General features: G+C 41.7%; 3 pseudogenes; 2 read left to right on the top strand and 1 right to left on the bottom strand.

Annotated features, from left to right (window-relative positions):
* Positions 1-472: 472 nt before the first annotated feature.
* On the top strand, positions 473-2,774 carry LOC136451669 (uncharacterized; annotated as a pseudogene).
* A 4,986-nt stretch (positions 2,775-7,760) lies between these two features.
* Positions 7,761-16,071, top strand: LOC136472048 (single myb histone 6-like; annotated as a pseudogene).
* On the bottom strand, positions 11,829-13,210 carry LOC136510128 (uncharacterized; annotated as a pseudogene).
* Positions 16,072-16,358: the final 287 nt, after the last annotated feature.

Below are 16,358 nucleotides of genomic sequence, written 5' to 3'. Positions count from 1 at the left end.
TCAGTGACCATTTTGCCCCTAAGGTCGCTGACCTATTCCCTGCGCTCTCCTCTCTCCCCCTCTCGTTGTTCTCTCGCTGGAGTGAAAGGCAGAGCACCGCCCCCACCCCCGCACCACGCCCCCGGGCCAAGCCTCGCCGCCGCCATCCACCCCCAAGATGCTCCCTACCCTAGGCGAAGGCTAGCCCATCGGCGTCGCCTAGAGCAGGTCCCCGCTCTCCCCATCGCTGGATCTGCGGCCGCTGCTCCTAGCCATCTGGGTGCTCTTCCCCAGGCGAAGGCAGCCCCAGCCAAGCCGCCCGTCCGTGCCAGGCCACCGTCGCCCGACCGCGCGTCACCAGGCCAACCCTGCAGAACTAAGGTGAGGATTCAAGGCGCCCTAATTGAGGATTGATTTGTGGATTCAATGGGTATAGTGTTAACTTAGGGTTTTATAGGAGTAGGAAACAGTGACTCTCTTATGTACTTGTGGTATGGATTGCAATCGGAGTGATGTAGTTACCGGGTATGCATCATTATTTACTCTTTGTTGTATGGTATGCGTGGATCTCGTATGTGTGTAGTGTTCTAACTCTGTAATGGGTGTTTTTAGGCTCGATGCGGAGCCTGAGCTTAGTTTAGTGCCTATAGATGGTGGCATTCTAGAACAGCCACGGGCACATGTCGTTAATTGGAATGAATTACGGATTGAGGAAAGGCAAGATGATGAAGGGGAAGGAAGGTTAGGAATTATCGATGAGGATGAGCTATATCGTTTGCTAGGCCTGAGAACCGATGATGATCATGGCTAGGGTGCTGCTGATGGTACTTCAAATGAGGATCAGGCAACCACAAACAATGGTAGTACAGTCCCTGATGTTGACACTAGTGGTGCAGCTATCCCTGTTGATGATGCAACACCGGAGGAGAGGGTGATGGTGTATGACCCTAACAAACCATGCATGGATATTGGCACTGTGTACCCCAACATGGTTGAGTTTAGATTGGCGGTGAGGCAGTTTGCCATTAATAAAGAGTTTGCACTACACACTGTGAAAACAGACACAGAGAGGTTTATTGGGAAGTGCATGGCACCAGATTGCCCTTGGCATATTAATGGTCGAAAACAACGTCATTCAAAAACTGTTATGGTATAAAGAAACTTTTTTTGTTATATGAATATGACTTCTTTTTTTGAGTAATGGCAATGTTCTAATTTTTGTAACAATGCAGGTTACAGCTCTGATTGATCAACATAATTGTTCATCCAGTGCGAGGAGACTTACCACTACACCCACTGCTGCCTGGGTTGCTTCAAGGGGTATCAAGCACCTCAGGAAGAGTGTTCTTACTATTTGCACTGATATGAATATGATTATGATTTGTTGCATTTGGCTTCATAGATGGTGAGACAACAGAAAATTGGGAATGGTTTATGACTCAGTTGTATAAGGCCATAGGAGACCTACCTGTTCTTGCTATTTGCATTGATGCATGCAAAGGTCTAGAGAAAGCTGTTAAAAATGTGTTTCCTCATGCTGAACATAGAGAGTGTTTTAGGCATCTTATGCATAATTTCATTAAGAAGTTTGGGGGTGATGTTTTTTCAAAGATGTATCCTGCAGCTCGAGCATATAGAGTTGAAGTATTTCAATATTTCTTCAAATTTGTTAGAGAGGCTAGTGATCAAGTGATGGAATGGCTTGACAATCATCATAAATTGTTGTGGATGAGAAGTGCATTTAACCCTAAAATCAAGTGTGATTATATAACCAACAACCTTACTGAATGTTTTAATAATTGGATCAAGGACTGGAAGGACCTTCCTGTAGTTGAGCTTGTTGATAAAATTAGGGAGATGCTAATGGTATTGTGGAGGAAGAGAAGGCAGATTGGACAAAAGCTTAATGGGAGAATTTTACCTACAATCATACGTCAGCTGAAAATGAGAACCAGAGGCTTGGGTCACTTGACAGTTATCACCTGTGATAGTGTGGCTGCAGAGATATGGGAAATTAATAGCATCCATAACAGGCATGTAGTGAAGACTTATCTCCGTGAGTGCACATGCCTTAAGTGGCAACACACTGGTAAGCCCTGTCAGCATGCTTTGGCTTTGATTACAGCCCAACAAACTGTGGATGTGGATCTTAAGGGATTTGTCCATGAGTATTATTCAGTGAAAATTTTCAGAAATGCCTATAAGAGATTAATAGAGCCACTTCCAGATAAAACTCAGTGGCCATATGTGCCACTTCCATTTACAGTTGGGGCACCATTGGACAAAAAAGGTGCTTGGAGGTATAGGAAGCTGCAGATAAAAGGATGTCTTGAAGGAGGAAGTGGTGGAAAAGGGAAAAAGGCTGCCAAGGAGGCTGATAAAGCTACTGAAGAGGAGGCTATGCAAGCTGCTAAACCTAAAAGGCAATTGGTAAAAGGGAAAAGAATGTGTAAGGGGTGTGGAGAATTGGGTCATGGAGAAACAAGCTACAAGTGCCGCCTAAATGGGACAAAGAAAAGGTAGTGATTTCTTTAGTTTTGTAACTTACATCTACTAAATGGGAGAAACAAGCTACAAGTGCCTAAATTGTTCTAACTTGCAGGAAAAGGAAGCCTAGGACAAATACAACCAAGTATGGGAAGAATGGTAAAAAAGCTGCTGAAAAAAATCCTGTACAGGCTGAGACTGTTGCTATATAGACTGATACTGCTGCTGTATAGGCTGATACTGTTGCAGTACAGTCTGAGAATTGGGCTGATACTGCTGCTGTGCTGCCAGAAGTTGTTGCTGTATAGTCTCAAGATGTTGTCGTCCAAGCTGAACAAGTTGCCACAGCTAAGGCCACTCTTTTGTCAACAAGTCCAGAAAGGTTGACTAGAAGGTATTTCATGTTTCCAGAAAGCTGAATTTACTCTTTCATGAATTATTTCATCTTTTGTCAACATTTCTTTCATGTTGCAGCCGACTAGCTGTGCTACTTGGAGAAGGGCCAAGTACATTGCTAAATAAGCAGCCTACAACTTCAGCAAAACCAAAGAAGGTACTACATTTATCGCCAAACAAGCAGGCTACAACTTCATCAAAACCAAATAAGGGAATAGCGAAGAAGTTGATTCCAAGGAAATTGAAGACGAACTGAGATGTGAACATGTAATGAGCTGGCTTTTGAAAAACTCTACTGTAATGTATGTGGACATGTAATGAGCTGCCTATGTATGAGCTGGCTTTTGAAAAACTCTACTATAATGTATGTGGACATGTAATGCCGACTGTTGTAAGGTATTGTGTGAACCTTTATGAAATGTTATTGGTCCTTTATGAAATCTTCTTTGATTTTGGTTAGTTGAGCTATCAAGTAATGTCTCTGTTGTACTTGCATTCTGACAAAGTGGTAATGCATTATTAGTTGACAGAATGTGTATGAGTTGTATAGTACCTGTGTATGAGTAGTTGACAGAATGCATGTCTCTGTTGTATGAGTGTATGAGTTGTTGACAGAATGCATGTCTCTGTATAGTAACTGTGTATTAGTTGAGCTATCAAGTACCTGCTGCTGGTGCCAGAATGCAGGAAAATGGATGACCCTTAGTTGACAGAATGCATAACAATGGATGACAGCATGCAGGAAAATGTGGCATAACAATGGATGTTTGTTCATCAGAATTAAAAAAGCAGTACAGACCTTGTTTCATATGAGGTAAAAGAGATGGTTTTCAAGGATAACTTTCAAGAAAAACAGCAGAACAAAGATGTCATTGTAGATCCTGCTCCTCATGAAGCTGATTCTTTTCCTAGTACTGATAATCACAGGGAACAGATTGAAGAACTCATTGCAATCTGACATTTTATTACCACAGAGGAACCAACAGTGTTGTACAAAGATAAGTGCTGTACAAAGCATGAGTAGTGCTTCTGAAGATATCAGTCCATGAAAGACAGAGGAACCAACAGTCCTAAAACACAATCTTGCTTCACTTGCTAAAGCTAACTAATCAGTACTGATACAACATAGTTCTACAACACAATCTTGCTTCACTTGCTAATAAGCACTACCACACTTAAAAGAACTATGACAGTCATGACTAAACAGAGCACCACCAACAGCTGGACCAGATCAATAAGCTTGTCCATCTTGAGATAGATCCTATCTTCATCAAAAATCCTGCTTTTAAGCTTCATTTCTTCTTGACATTTAGTTTCACCATGACCTTCTAATGGCACTACAGCTAGCAAATATTCTTTAAGCTTCTTTGCGACTACTTTCTTGTACTCTTCCAACCACCTAAAGAATGGACATTTCTTCACTGCCTGTGGAAATGACAATACATAACACAGTTTGTTTATTTATCCAAACCTTGACACAGTACCTAGTTCAGTTCTATATGACAATAAACAACAGAGCAATATATACTCACAAATTTATTGTAGTTTACGCATTTGAAGAAAATTCTGCCGTTGTTCTTCTAGAATTTGCATTCCACTACTCTATCACCACATTCTAGGCATGGAATCAGGGGATCCCATTAGGGCCAAGTGGATACAGAGAAACGGCACCTGTTGGGATGAACGACGAACTAGACGAACCCTCACCCATAGCCTGGCGTGACGCAGGGAGGCGCGGCGGGCCTGGTGACGCGCGGTCGGGCGACGGCGGCCTGGCGCAGACGGGCGGCTTGGCTGGGGCCGCCTTCGCCTGAGGAAGAGCACTCGGACGGCCAGGAGCAGCGGCCGCAGATCCAGCGACGGGGAGAGCGGGGACCTGCTCTAGGCGGCGCCGGCGGGCTAGCCTTCGCCTGGGGCAGGGAGCGTCTTGGGGGCGGATGGCGGCGACGAGGCTCGGCCCAGGAGCGCGGCGCGGGGGTGGGGGCGGCGCTCTGCCTTTCACTCCAGCAAAAGAACAGCCAGAGGGGGAGAGAGGAGAGCGCAGGGAATAGGTCAGCGACCTCAGGGGCAAAATGGTCACTGAAGGCTTAAATTTTGGCTCAAAATTTTTTAAAGTCGACTTAAATCTCGAAATAGCATTATAGCGTGTCGGACTCATTTCATAAAGGCATTTCAGCGAAGCCATAAAATTGATGGTATTTGGGCGAAACCCACCCCCCTTAACGGCGAAATCCCGATTTTCTCGGTGCCCGAGCCGCGCCGCGCTCCAGCCTCATTTCCACGGTCCACGCCGCCCACTCTTCCCTCTCCCCATCGTCGGCCTCCTCCTTGTCCGCCCCCTCCTTCCTTCTTCCCACTCCACTGGCTTCGGATTGGAGTGCCCGACGTGAAGCGGAGACCTATCCGAACAGGGGATCGATTCTTCTAGTGGTAAGCCCTAGCACCTTGCATGGTTGGATTTTTCAACGATGGGTTGCGGGTTGTCAGAGCAGTTAATCCAAATTCTTCTCTATCTGCATGAGTTGGTACCGGATTTACTTCATGATGGAGTATCGAGTAAAACGTAGTTCTAGCTCGGTTCCAATCCAAAACAAATGGGGTCCCATATGACGCCTAGCACTTTGGATCCGAGATATTATTGCACTTTTTATTCCAAAAAGAAATTGCAGGTTCGATTGAACCCCATGCTCCATGGTCCACGCTAAGCCTTGCCCTGGATCTGAGAGATGGGTGATTGCCCTTGGCCAGTGCTAAGTTTGATATGCAGATTCGATGTGGCTTATGTGAAACAGTTTTGGATTAAAATTCAAAAGCAAACCATCATGCATTATTTCTGTTTGATATTTCCATTGTGATTGTGGTCTGTGCACACAGTGCACTCTTATCTTAAGATGGTTTCTCTGCATGAATTTTAACCACTGGTATATAAATTGTGCCATTATGGTGTTGCGATTTTCCTGCTGCCTCAGTTGTTATGCAGGTAAAATATTTTAAGTCCTTTGCTCTGAAGCAATATCTGGTTAGTTTTGAGGAAAGGGAGTGTTGCAATGCCTGTATAGGTATCAAATGTCAGTGTACAATGTCCACCATTTGCCGTTTTGTTTCTGCATCACCGATTCACACATGAATTCAATCTAAAATCTAGGACATGGATTAATATTGTTTAGTGATACTGTTATGCTTGGCGGGACCAGTCATGCTGGCACTTATGTGAGTACAGCGTGTGGTCTTACTCAGACTAGCCATTTAGATGCCTGAACCACATTTCCATTGTTTTCTGGAACATGCAGTAGATCTGTGTATCTTTGTATTAAAGAGAGGGAAATATCAGTCCCATACAGCACAAGTACACAGCCCTCTCATCTGACTAGAGGATAAGAAAAGGTTGCCTTAAAATACTAGAAAAACAACAAACACCTTTGAAACAAAAAGAACAAGGAACGACCCTAGCCCAGACTAATCGGGTTGGTCCTAGCCGGTATGATGAATGAGCCAAATTGGTTAGATACTCAGTGGCGGAGCTTGTTGACAAATATAGGAGGGGCCAAGCAATGTATATCTTTCTTTGTTTAACAAATTTGCTCCCTAAACTCAAGTGATTCTGTAGAAAGTACATAGGTTGAGGAGGGGCCATGGCCCCCTTTGGCCTAGCTTAAGCTCCACCCCTGTAGATACTCATCATCTTCTGCTTTGATATCTTATTGAGTTTGTTACACCAGCAACCTAAAAAATATAAAACTGATTTTCCTTCGCGTTTTAAGCAATAATAGGAACTTTAAGAATGGTGTAATGGGGAGCTTGAAGGGGAAAAATCACTGTAAAGCAGCTTGTCGCTTTATGAAATGTGCTCGTGTGTTATTTCATTAACTATTTATGTTATATTTCCCTCTTTTTTGGGAGTTATGTTATACTACTTTTCCCTAGTTACACTGGAATATTCTATGTTTTGTGCTAATATTCCTCTTGTTTTTTTTAACATTTTAGGTGTTGCAGCATGGCGTTTTTGACATAGCAATGGAATTTCTCATGTATCAAGTATAAATGAGCAAAACTTGGTGACAGTTGGACCTGCCAGTTGCCACTTTTTAATGTTTTAACTCATTTTTTTTCTGATAAACAAATAATTCTGAAGTTACCTTGGAAAGCCTCTGCACCTTTGACTGGCCGTGTTGCATAGGCCGTTGTTGAGGTCAGTACCGTTTGACTAGTGTGTGTATACTATAATAGATATGAAAGGCTGTATTTGACGTGAAATATGTGGAGTCTCTGAGGCACAGTATGGAAAACATTTTCTTCTATAATTTGCTTTACTCACGAATGGCTATATGTTGTACATATGAATAGAATCTTTCATTTCTGTTTGTTTTTTCTTGCATATGTTAGATTCTTTTGGTCAAATATTCTTATAGTGGACAGTTTTCAGAATACTCAATGCTTGGCATGGGCAATGACCAAATATAGTTCATCACTGGTCATACTCCTTGTAGCTGTTTATTTTACCAGCATGTTCAAAGTTCTAACAGATAGAATTCATGTTAGAGGGTGCACACTTGTGTTCGCATTAAACTGATCAGCGGAGATTTGGCCTAAGAATGGGGGCTCCAAAACAAAGATGGACTTCTGAGGAAGAGGCTGCTCTTAGAGCTGGAATAGCAAGGCATGGAGTTGGAAAATGGCGCACAATATTGAAAGATCCAGAATTTAGTTCCACTTTGTGCTACCGCTCAAATGTTGATCCTCAAGGTTCGATATTTTTGCTTTATTATTCTTACCTACTCTTGTTTTAGTGAATGGCATTCCAAATTCTCTTAGATTATGAGCCATTTGTAAATTTTCACATGTTATCTTTGGTCTCAGTTTGCATTTTTTTTCAACTCTGCTACTTAATACTTAGGACAAATGGCGAAACATGAATGTAATTGTCAGTACATCAAGTTCTCGTGACAAGGCGAAGACTGCAGTGAAGAGAGCCCGAACTACTCCCAAGAATAACGAGCACACCATGGCAATCAGCAGAGTTACTTCTGATATTGATGATGAGATTATTGACGAAAAGCCTATAGCATCATTGCCTAGTGAAGCAAAGAACACATCAAATTCGAAGAAATCTCACTCAAGGTATTTATATATGTCTAAGTATAACACGCAAATCTGGAATTTAACCCTTTTTTTTTCTCTGTTGTCATTTGTCAATAGAAAACTAGATACTTTTGATGCTTCACTTCAGTTTAATAGCTTTCCTGCAGGCTAGATAATATTATAATGGAGGCTATAAAGAATTTAAATGAGCCTACGGGGTCACACAGAACTACTATTGCTAATTACATAGAGGTATGCATCAGTCTTTTAGTTCTTTTTCAGTACTAGATCTATGTTTCTAGTGGTTGCCTACAAATGAACACTCCTAATGCTGTGTCTTTTTTTAGGTAATGTCTAATGTCATTGTCTCCTTCATCTACATTTATATACCTTTATTGTTGGTGCCCTTTTTTGCACTTTCTATATGTTTGAGCGGTCAGATAACTGTAGAACATTACCAGAAAGGCAGAAACTAAAACTGCACTACACCTAACCTGATTGTATCGCACCAGAAGAAACTAGTGGAATCCAATAGGTAGGGAAACATAAGATTTCCTGTATCTTTTTAGGCAAGAAGTGGAACGAACTTTCTGTTCACCCTCTTCCAGCTTTATGAAAGGAAGACTGTTGCACTGTGTCTTCTGGCTGAGTACTTATGTCGTTTGAAATTATCATGCTTGCTTATTTGACAGTCTTGTTGAAATAAGTCATGATTGCTCTTTGCTACATGTGGAATCAGTTTCTTACCCTTGTTTTACGTAGGAGCAATATTGGCCACCTAGTGATTTTGATCACTTACTATCATGCAAAACTGAAGGACTTGTCGACCAGTGGCAAATTGATAAAGGTACGCCTTAAGGGAAATAAAGCTATTTCCAAATGTGAGACTACTATACCACACTAAGTGGGTGCATCCAGTTAAATCTGTTATAATCCTATTTTTCATGCAAGCAGAACAGTTGGGATGAAATATTTGTGAAAACAGTATTTATTAAGGTTTCCCAAGATATCTTTGCTGTATTTACATGTATTTGCTGAGAAGCGCATACACATGTTTTTTACTCTTTAAGTATCTGAAATCACTTTTGCATACTGTTTATTGTTTATTTTCATGTCAATCCTTGTTGAACTGCAGGCTTGCTATTTTGTTTGTACTTAGCAAAACACCATGGTTCTGTGACATGTTTTTTTAGGCTCTGGTGTTCATGACTGATCTCTTAATGCTTAATGGTCTTGTTTTGAGCTAATCAGAATGTGCCATTTGTTAAATCATGAAATTGGGCTATTTGTTACCATGGCAGTAGACAATATTTACTACCCATGCCAAGAATCTAGAACTTATGAGCATGTGGCCCTTTGGGAGATTGCAGGTGAATCGGAAGTACAGGATAGCACCTAGTTCACCCAATTCAGAGGGCCGAAGCCCCAAAATGCTGCTGTTGGAAGATGTGCAAAGAGAGCCTGTCAAGATATGGAGCGATGATAGTAAAATCCCTTACCAGATCTCAAATTGATGCTGAATTGGCACGTATGTCAACAATGACTGCTGAGGAAGCTTCAGTGGCTGCAGCTCATGCAGTTGCTGAAGCAGAGGCCATCATGGCAGAAGCTGAAGCTGCAGCGAAAGAAGCAGAGGCTGCAGAAGCAGAGGCCCAAGCTGCACAAGCATTTGCTGAAGCAGCATTTTTGACATTGAAGAACAGAAATGCTGCAAAACTGGTAATAGCTCTAGTTCATGGATCCCTTTGTTATACTATGTCCTATCGTCCCTTTGTTATACTATGTGCTATCGTCCTTTTCACATGTAGAACCAGGTTTTATAACCCCTTATGCAACTGACTAGAACATGCCTGCCGTGATTTGAAGAACAAAATAACTTTAATAATCATGTATGAGCAATACAATAACAAATGGCAATATGAACACTAACCAATGATTGTACTATGTCCATACATACTTCGTAATTATAGTCGAATAAGTTGGAACCATGAAAACAACAAGTGCACAATACATAAGGATTGTTGAATAAACACGTGTGATTTTACATTCTTCTCTCTCAAGTCTCATTCAGCAGAATCTTGTTACTTTCTTCTTCACTTTTCATCTTTGTCCTTTCAGCCATGCAAGAATTCATCATTTCCACAGCCTAAAAGTTGGTATATATGTTTTAACTATAAAATAATAATCAGAACAAGTCACTAAAACACTAAGCAATTGGATGCATATACACACTCAACTCGCACCTCAAACATTTCCCCGCGCATTACGAAAAGTCTTCTGCAAATAAGAAATTGCAATCTAGAGATACTTCAATCCACTGCTAACAGCCCTAAAATAAATTATAAATACTAAGCAAGGATCCTAGTTCTAGTAGCACACGAAATTAACATATGTGAGTGAGCATTTCAGTACTTTTAAGGTATTTTTGTAAGCATGTAGGCCAATGAACAAATGGATTATTACTCAAAAGTCTCATACATGTCAAGCCGAGCATGTGCCCATGAAAAAATAGATTACTCAGACATGTGAAGCAGGATAGAATTGACAGAGCTGTATCGGCCAAAGTATCATCGTCAAAAAATCATTGTACTAAACTGTTTGCATGTAAGAAATTTTTATGGACCACTAAACCTTGAGGAATAGTGGGCTGTAGAATAGATGGCGCAACACATCTTATTTCTATTCCAAGCTATACGTTGCTAAAGGAGCGTTTGTAGTGTGGTGATCTAAAGAGTAAAGCAACCTGCTTACTGTAATGCAAGCAAAAAATCAAGTTGCCTGCTGCTTGCTACCATCTAACAAGAGCTAGAGATAAACCAGTACATCTCATATGAGCGAGATCCGCAAGCAATTGGATTATTAAATTTAGATATCTCGATGAGATTTTCAAATCAGAACATCTAACAACACATAAAAGTATAAGATGCTACTTACCTATATGCTTTATCAGAATATCTAAGGTTAAGATCTGACAGAACATCAAAGTCATTAATGGGGAAACCTGCAATAGACAAGATCTATAATTATTATAAGAATTTAAAGAGCAGTAGAGCACACGGACATCAGACAGGTGATACCGTTTGCCTGTCTAACCTTGATAGTGATCTTCTGCTATCAACCTCGCAGCGACCTATCAACCATCAGTGAGGAATGTAAGTATGTAACTTGTTGGCCACAGTGGTATTGTAAATTATAATTATACGTCACTGGATAAAAGGTGGCACTATGCAAGGAAAAAATAGCTAACAGACATATAACATCAATCCCTACATGGTAGATTTTCTTGGAGCAAACTGCATGTCCATTTCTTACTAATGACTTAGATGGACATGCTCTGAAATATTCCCAACTTTCATGATGAAAGGTATGAATTCAAAGGTATTGACAAAACATGGAAAGGAAAACTGGAATACCTAAGGCCAGTGGAAATTCTATGAAATTTCAGGAAAGCGCAGGTTCAGTTGTGGGCTATACATCATACAACCTATTTCATGTTTCAGGCATAACTATTTTCCTTGTTTCACCTGTCTTTTGCAGGACACATTTGTCCTATATTTATATATATTCTTTGCAACTTGCTGACAAATGCATATTGAATTATTCTCATGGATGTTATGCACAATTAAGAAAAGTTTGGTTTGGAGGATTGGCAAAACAAATTACACATTTTGTATAAGATACTGAAATTCACACATGACTTTATACACCAATGCACTGCAATGTTTATTCATTCCAAAAGTTGCATAAATCTGACTCCATTATTTCCAATTTGTAGAGCATAGCAAGCTAGGGTTTGCAACAACAACAACAACAAAGCCTTTTAGTCCCAAGCAAGTTGGGGTAGGCTAGAGTTGAAACCCAACATGAGCCCCTAGTCACGGTTCAGGCACATCAATAGCTGTTTTCTAAGCACTCCTATCCAAACAAAGATCTCTAGGTATATTCTAACCCTTTAAATATCTTTTTATTGCCTCCCCCATGTCAGTTTCGGTCTTCCTCTACCTCTCCTCGCATTGATATCTCGACTTAGAACTCCACGATGCACTGGTGCCTCTGAAGGTCTCCTTTGGACATGGCCAAACCACCTCAACCGATGTTGGACAAGCTTTTCTTCGATTGGTGCTACCCCTAGACGGTCACGTATATCATCGTTCCGAACTCGATCCATCCTTGTATGACCACAAATCCAATGCAACATACGCATTTCCGCGACACTCAGTTGTTGGACATGTCGTCTTTTAGTAGGCCAACATTCTGCTCCATACAACATAGAGGGTCTAATTGCTGTTCTATAAAACTTGCCTTTAAGCTTTCATGGTACCCTCTTGTCACAGAGAATGCCAGATGCTTGGCGCCACTTCATCCACCCTGCTTTAATCCTATGGCAAACGTCTGCATCAATATCTCCATCCTTCTGCAGCATCGATCCTAGATAACGGAAGGTATCTTTCTTAGGCACCACTTGACCTTCCAAACTCACCTCTCCCTCCTCAATGTGTAGCGTTGCCAAAGTCGCATCTCATGTATTCTGTTTTAGTTCGACTTACTCTAAAATCTTTGGACTCAAGGGTCTGCCGCCACAACTCCAGTTTCCTATTTACTACTGCCTGGCTTTCATCAACTAGCACTACATCGTCTGCAAACAACATACACCAAGGGAATATCCCCTTGAATGTCCCTAGTCACTTCATCCATTACCAAGGCAAAGAGATACGAGCTCAAGGCTGACCCTTGATGAAGTCCTATTTTAATCGGGAAGTAATCTGTGTTACCATCATTTGTTCGGACACTAGTCACGGCATTGTTGTACATGTCCTTGATGAGGGTAACATACTTTGATGGGACTTTATGTTTGTCCAACGCCCACCACATACATTTCTTGGTATCTTGTCATAAGCCTTCTCCAAGTCAATGAAAACCATGTGAGCAAGCTAGGGTTTGCAACTTGCATAATTTGGGCTGAGGCATCTCACTATAGAAGAATAGGTGCATCTAAAATTAGGTGCATCTAAAATGGCCCTTGGATGGAAACTCAAGACTAAATTTAGTAGTTGCAATAAACACAAATCCATATCCACATAGTATTTCAGCCTACGGTTCCACCAAACATCGAATCCTGTAACACAGGATCAGAGAATTGATGGATCTAATAGTAAAGGAACGGTGCCTTGTTGCAGCTAACACAGGGGGTGTCACTGTGCAGCCAGGTGAGGTCACCATCGGTGTCGACGTCTAGGAAGTATGGCTTCTGCGAGATGTCGATGGTCATAACCACACAATACAAGGTGCAAAAACATGATACATAACTGTCAATAAACAATACTAATGCTCAAAGAAGAACGCTATGCGCATAGAAATCCACTGGGCTCTGGGATGAAACCGAATAGTTCTCTGTGGATCTTAGAGACAGCAAAGGAAAACGGGCAGAACAGATTAGCAGCTTGACTACGTACAAGGTACAACAGAGCAAAAGTGCGAGGGGGAGGGGGAACACACCTATGCAACGGTTCAGGTAGACATCGCCGTAGCGTGAGAAGACAGAGGACGCCTCCGACTCGAGAGACTGGCCCGCCCCTCACCGGCTCGATCCCGAGCTGAGCTGACCGCGAGGATCCTGCCCAGATCCGGCATCCCTCGCTACAAGCAACTGTGGATCTGGCTGGACATCGACAAATTCGGCCCTCCTCGCATCTTGGATTCAGCCGTCTCTTCCACCATGGCAGCAGCATCACCGTCCTATGGACTGAGCTGCACAGGCTTCCAATGGTGTCGTGGCATAGAAGAGAGGAGGGAAAGGGGCCGCAGCTAGGGTTTCAGGCATTGCTTGAGTCACCTGCGCAGGGAGCCGGCGAGTGGTGTTAGGGCTGCTGGGAGAGGAAGGTGTCTCCATGGCCGCACGCCACCTGCCCCAAAGAATCCTGGGTGCGCTCCTCTGATACGGAGAGGCGGAGGGAGGGAAGAGGTGCCCATGCTGCCCTGGACATCACAATCCTGGAGTGCGTGTGGCTAGCAGCGAGCGAAGCGTGTGGCAGCGGGGAGAAGAGGGGGGCTAGCATCGGGGTGGGAGTGCCGGCCGCTGGGCAACAGGAGGGCCTCTCTGTAAATTTGCGTGCGGGCGGTTTTATGCAAAAAATGAAGATCTCAAATTTTCTCTTCTTCGTGTTAAAATAAGTTTTACGTTAGGGTCGTAAATGTAAAATAACTGAACCTGTGTACTGTAAAACCCTACCAAATTGGACTGCGGGTTTATTTATGCCAAATCAGAGGGTATTTCTGCAAAACTTCCTAGGCCACGTGTCCGCTCACGGATGAGCCACGAATGCCAAAATTCTGTGGTGCGAGGAGACTCAAGTGGGTTTTAAACAACCCTGATTGGTTACTTTTGTTTACTGAAAACACAAAATCCCAACATGAAGCAAGTTTTCTTAAATCTATTGGCTTGTTCCTTGAAGATAGTGATTTCCAAAGGCACACTTATGCCAACAGCAGCAGTGCCGCAACAGCAAAGCTTTTAGTCCCAAGCAAGTTGGAGTAGGAAAACTCAATGAGAGCCACAGATAAATATGATAGAATAGTAATAATAGTAGCAGTCATCATAATAGTAAAGGTCATTATGACAAGCTGTGAAAAAAAGTATACATTCTAACATATAATTTTTTTTTACAATATCATTATTGTTCTTGCACTATATCATTCTTGGTATTTAAGATTAATATTTGAAAAACAAAGGGAAAAAAATCTTTGGACTAATGGGTTCTTGAGTTTGCCAGAAGCAGAGAAAAAAATCAACCTGTTTTTGACAAGTTGCAAGCTAAGATATCTTGTGCACTCTGTAACTAAGTGAAATCTCAACAGCATTAAGTTATGATTATAACCTGGAAGTACTAGATAGTAACTCCCTGTGGATTTCTTTGACATGAAAAAAGGATGTCTGCACAGAGTTTGGTTAGCGATCATAGCTGCTGTAGACCTGTAGTATTTCTATTTCCTCACGGATATATTACATGGTAGCTAACATTATATCCATATTGACTTCCATTTCTTTAAGGTTAAGACATCCCATTTTGAAACCCCTCTTTGAGTAAAATATGATGAACTACCCGCATCTTGGTGTGTATATTTGGACAAAACAACAGTTTCTGAAATTTGCCAAAGGAACTTGATTTGATTTTACTGTCTGTTTCTTATGTCAACTACTCCTGTTCTATATAGTTCACTTCTTTGTCCCAAGTCAAACTTGTTTGTAGAAAAATATATTTACATGTACAAATTTAAATAAATGCACTATCAAAAGACATATTTCATAAAGAATTTGATAAAACTAATTTGATGTTGTAGATGTTAGTGCATTTTTTCTATAAACTTGGTTAAAGTTAGAGAAGTTTGACTTAGGAAAAAGTTAAAGTGAACAATAATTTGCAATGCATTTTGTATCTTGTATATTCTAATACTGTGAACCACCTGCAAAAGAAACCTAGTATTGGACAGCTTTTTAGAAAGTTTATTGCTATCTTTGTATGTATCCTCGATATATATAGCATATTATTCTTGTGTGCAGTTTTATGACCCATGTTTAGATTTGAGGATAAAAGTATCCGCTGAACCCTTTGGAGAAAGCAACCACTTGGCAGAGTGTCTCAATTGGAATTCCCTACATTATGCACCTCTCTGATTTGAATGTATTAGCTTCTCCAACGAGTAAAATTTCATAAACACTGATGCTCCTGTCTGCTGATGACAGATTGGTTGATCCAACAAATAAGAAAGAAATTGGTAATGTGATCTGCTGGTCCATCAAATTCTAACGCCTTGGTGTCCATTTGCAGATGGTCTAAGGTTGATGCTACTCGTACTCTCGGGTGTTCTGAACCAGCGTTTCTGCATGTGCCAGCTAGATTTGTATAACTGTACATGTTTACTGTTGTTACGGTTGCTCGGCTTAAAGCAGCTGCCCCGGTGATTGTATCGCCTTATGTTAGTGGGAGCCATGTGAAGCTCCAGCCTCCAAGCGCACCAGTAGCAGCAGTAGCTGCTCGCTACAACGCCATTCAGAGAACTGTGAGTGGCATACCCTGGGCCCTCCACTGCCGTGAACACGCTAACTCTGTCAATGTTAAAATGTTTCGCTGACGATTTGTAGGATTGTCAGCCTGTTCGGTTGGCTGGTTCGTATCGTTGCCGGTTTATGAAGATGTACTGCGGGCTGGTTTGTGTGAGAGAAAAATATTGTTTCGGTTGGAAATTTACGATCGTTTACGACAAGCCACAGCCAAATGAACAAGCTGACATGCATTGTGCATCAACAGCCTTTGCATTGCTGCGCTGCCTGCCAACAGTCATACCGGTCGTTGAAAACGTTTGACCGGTGGTGCTGATCCCTGCGTATTCTCCACCCATTTGACGATTTTTTTTTAAAA

The sequence above is a fragment of the Miscanthus floridulus genome, chromosome 1 (genome assembly GCF_019320115.1).
Source record: "Miscanthus floridulus cultivar M001 chromosome 1, ASM1932011v1, whole genome shotgun sequence".
NCBI classification, from domain to species: domain Eukaryota; kingdom Viridiplantae; phylum Streptophyta; class Magnoliopsida; order Poales; family Poaceae; genus Miscanthus; species Miscanthus floridulus.
This window is presented reverse-complemented; position numbering and strand designations above follow the sequence as displayed.